Source organism: Terrapene carolina, unplaced genomic scaffold (genome assembly GCF_002925995.2).
Source record: "Terrapene carolina triunguis isolate 2854851 unplaced genomic scaffold, T_m_triunguis-2.0 Scaffold714, whole genome shotgun sequence".
Taxonomy (NCBI): Eukaryota; Metazoa; Chordata; order Testudines; family Emydidae; genus Terrapene; species Terrapene triunguis.
The window spans coordinates 7630729-7643441 of NW_020665065.1; the positions used below are offsets into that span (position 1 = coordinate 7630729).

A 12713-nucleotide genomic window follows, 5' to 3' on the forward strand; every position below is an offset into this window, starting at 1 on the left:
CCCCCCCCCCGGGGGGGGGGGGGGGGGGGGCGGCCGGAGGCTTTTTTGCCTAGGGCGGCAAAAAAGCCAGAGCCGGCCCTGGTATTGGCTAAAGGAACTCATTAGCTGGGACATGACATGCTCAGGGTGGAACAGATCCCCATGGTTGGGGTCAGGAAGGAATTTTCTCCCGGGTCAGATTGGAGGTCACTTGCCAGGATCCTGGGCTGCCCAGAGGATTCAGGGGGCTTGGGGCAAAGTGGGGGAGCTGCGGCGCTTGTACTCACCCGGCAGCGGTCCGGGTCTTCGGCGGCGGGGGGCCCTTCAGTCGCTCCGCGTCTTCGGCAGCACTGAAGGGCCCCCCGCCGCCGAAATGCCGCCGAAGACCCGGAGAGACTGAAGGGCCCCCCACCACTGAAATGCTGCCGAAGACCCGGACTGCCGCCGGGCCAGGGCTCGCGGGGCCCCTGTGGGGCCCGGGTCCTGGGGCAAATTGCCCCCCCCCCGGGCGGCCCTGCCAGGATCATCTGGGTTTATCTCACTCACTCAATTCCTTGCCATTGCATGGAGCCTCCGGCATTGACGCCCCTGTTCTCTGCCGATGACACATAATAGTTTTGTCTCCGAAGCGCTGTAATGCTTTGGTCTGATTCTGGTTGTTAGCTCTGGTGTGCGGGTGCTGGGTGATGGTGGTGGTTTCCATTTCTAATTTTTTGCGAGTCTGTGATTTGATTTGCAAGTGGAGGCAGCAAGAGGCAAATGCTATTGTGCGTTTGCCCTGCTTGAGTCCAAATCTGCTTCTGCAGTGGGTATGTTGGGATCAGTAATGCTGTGCAGGCCGGCGGGAGGGGGGTCCCGTCATGGGTCCCATCATGCCCTGACAACGTAGCGTGGCTCCTGGGTGTGGTTAGTTTATTGAAATATATATTTTTATACCACGAAAGAAAAGAAGGAGAGACAAGGAGACATTGTGATGATAATGATGATGGTGAAGCAGAAGGTCAAGGTCCAAGATACCTTGAACTTCTCACTCTTCAATGGGGCTTGTTTGTTTTGGTTAATGTTACGGGGAACAGTGGTTACTCTCGGAAGCCCAGGGGAAGTGTTTCTGTCACATGCCTGTTATATGGCAGGGAGACTAATTTCACCGGCTGCTCTGGAAAAAATAGCCCTCCAGAATCTTAAACAATAGGCTTTCCAGGACATTCCTTTTGGTAGTGTACACTTAAAGGCTTGAAACACGGAGCTGGAATGCATTGTAGACCATACCACTGCTCCCACCAGTGCGGCAATGCTGACCTCTTGAGGCAGTTGGCATTGGTATTGTCAATGCGCCCCGACAGCTTGCAATTAGGCCAGACTTCCCATTGTATCTGGCCTGTGGGGAGCTGTCTGAGCACTATCTCCTTCTTCACTGCGCTTCCCCTCTGCAAACACGCTCCAGAAACAACCCAGGCAGGGTCCACAGCTCTCTCCCGTCTCTTTGTGATGTTCATTAGATCCCAACAGGGCTAATCCACTCGGAGAAGCTGCTCGGTAGTGGTAGCACTGATCCTGAGCCAGTTCGAGTTATTCCATTGTTGCCTCTATCATCTTTTGCAATGGTCGAGTGTGTTCTCACTAAGGGTATGTGAAGCCATCACAGCATGGGCTAGCCCCTAAATACATATCCAGGGTCCCATGTGGGCTTATGCAACCCAAGCTGCCTGCTGTGTTGCTGCAGCTTCACTGCTATTGTTACTGCAGCTAGCTAGGTCAAAGCCAGCTTGGGTATGTCTGCATATGCTGCAGTCACACCTCTGATTGCCATGTAGACCTGCCCTCACTGTCATGCTGGGAGCCTTTGGGTGGAGTTTTTCTGGATCAGCTCTCAACTGGTCTCTCCTGCTCCAGCGCCTGAACCTGGCTTGTGCAACTGAATTAAGAGTCAGAACAAAGAAACGGGAAAAAATATGTTTGGAGTAACGATATGGAGGGGGAAGTGGAAAAAACCAACCCCCCATCAAACATGTCTTTATTATTACGACCGTAATAGGGCGTAAGAATAACTTGGATCCTTCTCTATTTGTCCCACCAGTGCTGCCCCATGAGCTGCCCAGTAGGGGGTGCTGGATCAGTGCCTCTTACTTACAGGGGTTCTCAAACTTTTGTACCGGTGACCCCTTTCACCTAGCAAGCCTCTGAGTGCAACCCCCCTTATCCATTAAAACCACATTTTTATATATTTAAACACCATTATAAATGCTGGAGGCAAAGCAGGGTTTGGAGTGGTGGCTGGCAGCTCGAGACCCCCCATGTAATAACCTCACGACCCCCCCCCAGTTTGAGAACCCCTGCATTTACAACCTCTTCCTTCGTCCCAAATGCGTCTCAGCTTAGTCTTTAAGGTGCCACCGGACTCCTCATTGGTTTTGAGTCAAGGTAGTTGATCAGTGGCTGCTTTCCCTAAAGCTGAGGCACTGAGCACCCCTTCTTTTCTCTGTTGCCAGCACCTGCCCCAAAATACACACAAGCTTAGAGCCATTAACAATCTGCCGGGCCATTAAATATGAGAAAACAACTTTTGCCTCTTTTTATAGAATCTGGTGAATGTAATTAAATGGGAGAGTAACAAGATCTGCCCGTAGCTAAAGGCGAGAAAGGCCTTTGCCAGTCCTGGATCAATAGTTCTCAGCTTCATGGGCGGCTGGACTGAGAGTAATGAGGCAATACGACGGCGTGTGGAATGATGGCAGTGCAGAAGCTCACGTATGTTTCCTGTGGCCATTAAACCACACTCTTGAACGGGAGACTGGTCCCCAGCAACTGCTGATTGGGAATCCCAGCTCCCTGCACGGCTGCGAAGGGCCATTGTTCTGCCCAGTGGAGTCACTTGTCTAATCAGAATTCAGAGCTGCTGCAGGAGTAGCGTAATCCTTCCCGTAGATGTCTAGAGCAGAGGCTGTCCTTTATGGCAACCCCTTCATGCGGACTGGCTGCCCAGAGTAACGTGTGTTCGAGCTCTCAGCATCCCACTTTAACCAGCTAGCGAAAGGGAGAGTGTGATGGGACACCCCCCATGCCTCTGGTGGAAAGGCTAAGGAGCATTCCCACACTCAGGCATCCGTAGCCTAAAGTGACTATCCCCTCACCCTAGCCGTGTCTCTCATGTGGTCTCTGGTGAAATTTTGTTCAGGCTTGAAGCTACAGGTCAGCCTTGCTAGCAATCCATTCCAGCCAGTCCCTTGGGTAGATACTTACTGCAAGGTTTGTTGGGCACGCAAAGGATAACAGAGACACGACCTAGTAATACACATCCACACAGGGAATTTCCAGCCAGGACTCAACGCCCAAGAGCAAAACTCATGCCATCAGGACCCCTGAGAGGAAATAAATGTCAGGGAGACACAGGGCAAAAAACCCATGAAAGGGGCATTTCTAGTGACATTATAATCCACAAGAGTAGGCTGAGTCATAGAACCAGCCAGGGGAATTTCTGTCCATTGCAATGGTATTTTAAAGCATTTTATGTTTATATTCCACTCACCAACAGTACTAGCATCAAGGGGGTGCCACAGTAGGGCTGACTGAGCTGAATGTGGTCTGCTGATCTATCGGAATGCTCCAAAAATACTATTGTTATACATATGAAATAATAAATAATCCATCTCTGTCTCTCTCGATCTGATTTATCTCTGTATCAGAACTGGTGGAAAAACAGGATGTATGTTTCAAGGAATTTTTTATGGAAAGTTCATCCTGGGTTTTTTTTGTTGTTGTTGAGAAATTTCATTGACAAAATCAAAAGGCAGAAAATTTCCAACAAGGTTTATTTCCCCTCCCCCCGTTTTCTGTCTTTGTATCCATCCATCCATCTCCATGTCTCCTATGTATCCATCTATCCACCCCCTGAATGTTCCCCTCTAGCTACCTCGTCTATCAGGAATCACGGAGATAAGAAGGAAAAAGCATGCAAGTGAAAATGCAGGGGCAATACAATTATTCAGGTGGAGCCGATAAAGCCCATGTATGGCCCTTTAGCAGCACCAGGCTGTTTTCAGAATCCAAAGTTGTGACATTATAGTTGTTCTCCAGCACGGTTCCAACCAGCCCAGTCAGTTCTACTCTGTACCTCATCCCCATCTGGCCTTAAACCGCGCGGTCCATCCCTAGCTGCTGTGGCTACGTCACAGTATCTAGCAGCACAGCCTGCAGAGGAGATGTAGCTTCACTGAATGGGCTGAGAAGCATTTCCTGCTGTCAAGGAAAAAGCCACCCAAGCTGTGAGGAGTCAGTGAGGCAGATGCCAGATGTCTTGGGGCTGATTGTGTTGTGTTTTAGGCGAAGAGAGAGAACTATCTAAAGGATGGAAAAGGAGAATTCCTCCAAGCTGCTTGCTCCCCACAGAGCTGGTGGGGCTCTGAGTAGTTTCCTACAGCGCACGGTGATGGGCCAGACGCATCAGGCTGCTCTAGTGGGAAACGTTTAAATGGATGCAGAATTGTCAGCTGACAAAGTGAGTCCTGTAGGATAGTGTCACCGTATCATGACATTGGTGTCATCATGTCACCTCGCAATGACAGTTCACCAGCCTCCCCTCCCTCAAATACTTTGGGATATTTTAATGTCCGGTGGGCTATGATACAGCGCCACCAAAATCAGGACCTGGATCTCCCAGCCAAAGCAAACGCTCAGAACCCAGTGAAATTCCAGTAGTGTAGTGAACCACCAAAAGTTTGGTGGTTGGGTTCAGAGAAATCCCCACAGATCTGGGTTTTTCTGTGAACTACTTGAATCACTTGGATCTGAGAACAAGTTTCCTGGTCATGTTTAGGTACTTCCTACTCCTGGGTGAGAGGCTTTTACAGTATTACAGGAACTTCTCTTTCCAAAGACAGAAATGCAGAAGCTGCGGTAATAATATGTGAGGGGCAGGAGCATCTGATCTGGACTTTTTCAAGTTTTAGGTGCCCTTCACATTTTAGATGTATGATCTGTTTGATTCTTCTTTCAGCCAAACGCTACGTGTAATCCCTGCTAACTCACTGGCCTGGAATAAGTCTCTTCCCCTCCTTGTGACTCAGTTAACACAGCTTGAATGAGAAGGACCTTGCTGAAAAGCAGCTGGGGAGATTGTGACGGGGCGTACCATCAGTCACACTGTAGATGAAGCAGCTCACTAGGTGGCTTGCTTGACCTCTTATTGCCCCTCCAGGAACAGCTACTGGGCCTCAGCCTGGGCTTGCTGTTGTTATGTAAGATGTCTCAACAAATATTCCCTTCTCCCCTTTGCTAGGAAGGCAGGCTCGGTCATCCCACTTCTCCCACCACGGTTTGTAGCATGCACTCACTACTAGCGTGCCCCCGTCTCTCAGGACATGGCACTGCTGGAGTTCTTCTCTAGTGCCCCCTTGTGTCCTGATTCAGCAATGGTCTGTCCCTTCCGTGGGCTAGCCTTCCAACTAGGTCAGTTCTCAGTCTGGTCCCCTTTTGGGGTTAACAGAACACAAATTAAATCTGAACTCAGAATACTCCATGATATAAACACTGCCCTTCACAGAGATCCAAGGCCGGTGTTGTCAAGGGTAGGCCCCTGACTGGGTCAGGTTACTTGGGTTAGGGCAGAGAGAGCCATGTTCTGGCTTCCCCCACAACTGGGCCCTAGTGAAAACAGCCAGCCCTTTTTATCTGGCCTGCTGGGCTCTCATTGGCCTCTGCCCGCTCCAGGCCCTTCTAGGTGCCGGAAGACCAACTCTTGCTGGTTCTGCCTGCAGCTGATCATGGGAGGTCTCTCTCTAGGCAACCTCTGGATGTCTGAACTTGCTGCTTTTCCTATCCACCTTCTTAGGGCGAGGTGTGCCAAGGTGGTGGGGCCTCTGGCAGGGGGCAGTGAATGCTTGGTACATGCTGTCACACCAGTGAACAATATTCTTTAAACACCAGGCTGGAGTCACTGTAGCCCAGAGACTCCATCTGGGCCAGAGGAGAGACCCCTCCTGTCAGCTGGCTTGTTAGGTTCTGTTGCCAGAAACTTGAATAGCCAGGAAGTAAACTGCGGGAAGAGTAAGACATCAGGGAAAAATGCCCCATATGTTGTAATTGTCTAATCTTGTTGCTTTGTTGGAACAGCCTCAGTCGTATTTGCATGCTCTGTCCATGGCCCTGTCGGCCACTCCCTTGCTCAGCGTGGAGAGATCAGATACCACTAAGCCAGCAGTCACGGAGTGCATGTGTGCAGGGAAGAGGTTTGGATGCCAGGAACAGTCCTAGCTCTGGCCTGTGGAATAATTCAGAGCTGCCTAGACCGCAGAGTAGCCATTCTTGTGGAAAATGTGGCAGTTACCTTGACAGAGTAGCATGGATTAATCTCCAGGTTGGTAGGGCATCTATTCCAATTCTCACTGAAGTCAGTGGGAATCTTTCTATTGACCCCAGTGGCAGCTGGCTCAGACTCGGGAAGTGCTGTGCTGCAGGAGGTGCTGTCTTTTCAACAGAACATAAAACTAAACTTCGGATCGCTTTTGGACACTAAAGATCACAGGACACTTTGAGCAGGGATGGTCAACCCAATGCACTGCCCCAATTCCTACTCAGATATTCCATTGTGCCTCCGTAAATACCCCGGTCTCTTCTGTTAGATGCATTACTTTTCAGTTCCTGTCATGTAGGTAGTGCAGCATTACTATGTGCTCTTAAACAGCTATAATGTTCCACCCCAGAAGTGGCTGCATTTTAGGGATGAGCGGAGTGATTCTCTTGAGTGATTGGCAGACACTTACTTCTGCTCAACTTCTGCTTTGCCTAAAAATCAGTGTTAGTTTCCCTTTCTCAGTACAGAACAATCCTTCCAGCTAGTGTACTGGCAGGGCAATATCTTAGCAACAGGGATCCTTTCCATGGAGGCTGTAGGGCTCCAAGTAACCATGCATTCTGTGTTTGCTGATCCAGTCTTGCTGCTTCCAGGGTGAAATCCTGGTCGCACTGAAGTCAATGACAAAACTCCCATTGACGCCAATGCAGGATTTCACCCCAGGTTCATGGGGCTTGTTCGTTTCAATACAATTTGCATTTATGTAGCATACAAAGAACACTGCCTATGTTAGTCCATTTTGTGATATTTATGATCTACTCCTGAAGGGTAAGAAACATATTTGCTCCCCTTCCCCTTCTCTTGCTGACCCTCGTCACTCACGCAGCACTAGAACACGTGAGTCAGGCTGAAATCCCAGTGGCTAGGAGAAAGGGTGGGTAACACAGAATCTGGAAAATCTTAGCCCGAATGATGCATTCCAAGCATGCCGGCGGAAGCCAGAACAAAGCAGGGAACGATTCCATATTTAAAAATCAAGCTCATAATATCCCTTTTGATTTAATCTGTTTATTTGATTTTGAAAATTAAATGGAGGAGCCATTTAGACAGCTTCTGGCAGATGGTCTCAGCTGGCAAAATTAATAAAAGAGCAATACGAGAAGAGCTGGTGTCAAAGCAGGCGTCTCTTGTTGCTCAGCTGAGATTTGGCAGGCTTGAAATGCCCATCTATCATCAGGTGTCCCACGGAGAAGGTTGAAAGTAGAGCTGTCTCCGTACAGACCTTCTACCTGATCACTGCGTCTTACAGAGGAGACATGAACCAATCCTCCTCACTACATGTGCTCATGTAGGTTCCCAAGCAATAGTGGCCGAGATGCTCATCCCAGTGCCATGGCGTGAATTCCAACACGGGATTTGGGATGAGGTGAGTGCAGTAACTTCTCATCATCAGAGCTCAGGGTGCAACCCCCTGTCTTAATTAGAAAAGGGTTTAGTGGTCAGTCCAAGTCACAAATTCATGGAGGATAGGGTCCATCAATGGCTATTAGCCAGGATGGGCAGGGATGGTGTCCCTAGACTCTGTTTGCCAGAAGCTGGTAATGGTCGACAGGGGATGGATCACTTGATGATGACCTGTTCTGTTCATTCCCTCTGGGGCACCTGGCACTGGCCACTGATGGAAGACAGGCTACTGGGCTAGATGGACCTTTGGTCTGACCCAGTCGGGCCATTCTTATGTAAACCCACCGAAACAACTGGCAGTCTCTGCTCAGGCCAGGAGTGAGGGGCATTGGCAGGGCTGTGTGGGGCTCAGGACTGGAATAGTGGGCGGGAGGGAGCAGGCTGCAGGTCAGGAGTGAAGGTCTGAGCAGAGGTGGGTGTGCCCGTTGCATTATGCCAGCCTGCCCTTATTTCCACTTAAGCCTACCCATGAAAAGTGTTAATCTTGGATTAAATTATATAAGAAAAAGAAAAGACCCCCACTCTCCCCCCCCACATACACCTGGGCTGTTCTCTTGGGTGATCACTGCATGAAGAGAGAGAAATATCTAAAGGATGGAAAAGGAGAATTCCTCCAAGCTGCTTGCTCCCCACAGAGCTGATGGGGCTCTGAGTAGTTTCCTACAGCACATGGTGATGGGCCAGATGCATCAGGCTGCCCTAGTGGGAAACAACAAGTATCCATTTCCCAGAATCCATCCCAGAGCGATGCCATAACAGCAGAGGGACATTTCTCTTCCCAGTGGCAGAGGCCATCTCCCTAACCAGGCCTCAGCGTGCACAGCAATCCTAGTCACTACCTAAATGCAGGGGCAGGACACCCAAACCAAAACAGTGAGGACAGCCTAGGATCCCATTCTGTTGGCCTGAACTCTAAGCCCTGGTCTACACTACAAAATTACTTCGGTAAATGTCATTCTGGGGTGTGAACAGTCCACTCCACTGAGCGACATAGTGATACTGGTCTGAGCGCTGGTGTAGACAGCGCTGCGTCGGCGGGAGAACGCTGGTCTCTCGCCGAGGTGGATGAGCTACGCCGACAGGAGAAGCTCTCTCCCGTTGGCTTAGAGCATCTTCATTAAAACGCGACAGCAGCACAGCGGTGCCAATGCAGCGCTTTTAAGTGTAGATCTGCCTTGAGTAACCTTCATTAGACACACGCTTGCTTCTTTTAATGCACTGTCCGGGGGTTAGTCCTGTTCATCAGTCTAGACGCTCCATCCCTCAGCCACCAAGTCTGACGCTATCCACTCAAATCTGCCCCATGCTGGAACTCGAGCCGCTTGTCCCTCCAGGCTGCCTGGGGCCAGCCGAATGAAGTGGCCTTTCCCTTCCCTTGACTTAAGCAAACATGTCCTCACGGTGGAAGCCAATAATGGAAACACTCCAGATGTGGGTGCAGGTGGAAACCAGATGGCTTTGTTGCTCTTTGCCTTCCGCTGGACAGCGTTACAAGCCTAGGGAGGCACGGTCAACATGTAAACATCACTCAGGGAGCAGCTTTTTGGAAAAAGTTGTAGGCCAGTGGCTTTTGGAGAGTGTTCCAAGAGGGCAGACCGATGCCAAAAGCAGCAAATAATTTACACTGGTGAGCTGGGTGGTCTGGGTCCCCCCTCCCCCCTTCCGCCACCCTCGTTTGCATCTGTTCATATTTAGAGGCCATTCTTGACCGTTTGTATTCAGCTAGACTCTGGCATTCCTCTTGCTTTGTCCTTGGCCGCAGTCCTCTGCGTAACGAATGTATTTGAGGATCCAGCCAATGCTGCTGCTGAAATCTATCACCCATAATGCTTTAGGCCTTCCAGTAGCAGGCCACGCCGTAGTCAAGGGCACAATTCACTTCACTCCCAATGGGCACCGAGCTGCAGTGGAGATGTTCCACCGTGATCACCTCTGCCTGTCGTCGGCAGCTTCCGGTAAAATCCCACGGCACTGTCAAAAAGTGTAAGGGACGTCTCCCCCAGTGCCCTGGCCGTCATTCCCTCTCTTAGTATTATAGGGAGGGAGGGAGGGAAATAGACAGATGGCTAGATGTTGGAAACTGTTGCTGTTGCTTCCACAGTCACTGCGCTGCATGTATCCAACCAAAAACTTTGGAGGTACTGGTTTGTGAGTCTAATACTGTGTAGTGTAATGAATTCAAATTCCATTTCAATGGGCTGACATGGTAAAAACGATTCCCTTAAGCAAACCTATCAGAGTTGGCGCAGTGTTTTGGCTGTTTTTCACTGACCGACTAAGGGAATTAGGAGCACAACCCCCACTTTAAAATGGCAATGAGCTGTATGTTCCTAAACCCATTCGGCCCCTTTTGAAAACCTCTCCCTTCATCTCTAACTGGCCCTTTGGAGAGGTTTTACAGGCGATTACTTGACTCAGTATAGCCTCTGAAATAGGACACTGGGCTAGTACTCAGGATACCTGGGTTCAAATGCTGGCTCTGCTGCTGGGTGACCATGGGCAAGTCACATCATCTCTCTGTGCCTCCGTCTCCCCATCTATAATATGGGGACAATGATACTGACCTCCGCTGCAAAGTACTTTCAGATCGAAAGCTGCTAAGAGCGAGGTATTATTGTCTTGTATATTATTATTTTCAGGTAGGTAGCATCACTCATCTCAAACAGTTTGCAGAGAGCATCAGGGTGACTCAGAGTGGATAGGTCCTGAGTTCTATCCATTTGCATAGGTATTTATCTTGGCACCTGTCATGGGCTTTCTGAAGGTCCCACTGTATTGAACTCAATTTATTTGCCTAAAAAGGATGAAAGTGTGGCTCCCCCCACCCCCGGCCGGGCTTTGAAGCGGCATTTCTGAAGGATGGAGGCATATCAGAGCTGGTGATTAGATCCCTAAGGACCATGATCTTATCCTCCAGCCAAGCTGCTACCTTCTGCAGTGCCATCTGTGTTGGGTGTGAATGTGGCTATGGGTGGCCTGAGTTAGAAGGACTGCTCCATCCTCTCAGAGCTGGGTTCCTGAGTGGACAAGCCAGAGACCAGCCCGTTGCGTCTGCCCTACCAGTTCTTCTGGTGATTTGTACAGCAAGGTGTGAAAGGCCATCTGATAAGGAAGGGAGAAATGGCCATTGCAGGGGCAGGATATGATGCCCCGGAGCATCATGCTTGAAACCCAGGTGGGCAGGGCAGCCGCAAGGGGCAGAAAACCAAACCAAATCAGGAAAAGGTGCTTTTACAAGCGGTGAGTTAAAAACATGATTAGCCCGAGCCAGCTGCCCTGCCAGAGCCTTGTGGGAGCTTCACATAGGCAATGGCTGAGAACATTCCTCTGAACTGACTCTTGGGGCTGAATCAGACCCCAGTGAAAACGGTGTGGATCTTTTGGAAATCACTTACACGGCCAAAGGAAAGTATTTAAAATGCAGCCTCTGGTGACTGTCTCCTCAGAAGGAAATAAGCATGAACGGCCTGTATGCTTCCAGGAACAGGGGGTGAATCAGCAGCTTAGGGCAGAAAGTAAAGACAGGACCGGAGGGTTCCCAGTCCATGTATGATTAGTATGGCAGTAGCATCTTGGCTCCCCAGTCATGGACCAGGCCCCTATGGTGCTAGGCGCTGTACAAACACAGAACGGAAAGACAGCCCCCGCCCCAAAGAGTTGACAATCTAAGGATAAGGCAGAAGGCAGCACATGGATAGAGACAGAGGCTGATTACAAGAAACAAAGAGACATTGACGTGCTCTGGTCTGTTTACCAAGCTAGTTGAAGTAAGGGGCCCTTGTCTCACTTCTCCTCAATGGCAGCTCTACGCAAGGCGTTTTACAGTTAGAGCTTAACAGGGTCCAGTGCACAGCCCTTGAGCAGGATGGCAGGATTCTTAAGGAAGGAATCCACATCATAGAGAAGGGCCATAGGTAACCACACCTGGAAAGGCTCAGGCACAGGATCAGTGGGCTGATGGCAAATGGCACGGCACGAGTTTAGTGGGTCTCAGCCCAGTTCCCAGGGCACAGATGTCCCTGGCACAAAAACCACCTCCACAACTGGCAGAGTCAGCAGAAAGTCCAAGGGCTGAATGGGACGTAGATACTGAATTCCCCCTTTGCCATAGCGTGGGTCTCTTTCCAGGGCAGGATCCAGGCCTCTGGGTGGGGGTGCAGACAGTAAGTGAAACAAGCTTTCCTCTGTCTGCATATTCCCACAGTGGGCATGGTTTGGAGGGGGAGAGCCAGGGTCCCAGCAAGAACCAATGAACAATGTCATATCGGGGGATCATTTGCTGTTGGGCCCATCTCCACTCTGCAAGCCCTGCCCGGCTCCACATCTGCAGGGCCTCTGGGTGTCACCAGGGAGCCTCTGTCCATCTGGCCTCAATTAGTCAAAGTGCTGCATCATCGAAAGGCATGTCTGAAATGCAAAGGCTTATTCATCATCATGGCAGTGTTTCCATGGGGCCAGGGGAGCAGACAGGCGGACCTCGCCCTGCTGGGACAGTATCGCTTGGAGAAAAGAGAGCAGAACAAGGAGGGGAGATTTTGGATGCACAAGAGATATGATGGGTGTGTAGCAGCCGCTGGAAAAGTGGTTGGGGGCCTGGGACCAGTGTTGGGGAGTGAGGTTTAAATGATTGATAGGAGCAAGTTCTTCCTTTCTCCTTCTATACTTGTGGCTATGCTGCTTCCAGGGGCTCTCTTCTGGCCAGCACAGTCAGCTTGTGCTTAAAGAAGAAGCGAGGGGTGACATGTGGTTTACTGCACGTGCCTTACTTCAGAGACCAGCACCCCTTTCCCATTGCTGAAATTGAAACCGCTGGGTGCAGTTTGAGGGGACAGTGCTCCCTGCTGACACAGCGAGGAACTCGACAAATGGGAGAGGCGCAGTCGGAAATACAAGCTAGGGAGGCACAGGCTGTTACAAGGCACACTCTCTTGGGAGCTTGTAGTGACCCTCTGCAGATCATGGGAGCTACCATCCAGGAGCC

The 12713-nt window shown here is 50.4% G+C and overlaps 1 protein-coding gene across 3 annotated transcripts in view; it reads left to right on the forward strand.

Moving 5' to 3' along the window:
* Window positions 1–12713, forward strand: part of ACAP3 (ArfGAP with coiled-coil, ankyrin repeat and PH domains 3) — a 163063-nt gene that overhangs the window by 83769 nt on the left and 66581 nt on the right. The window lies entirely within an intron of this gene.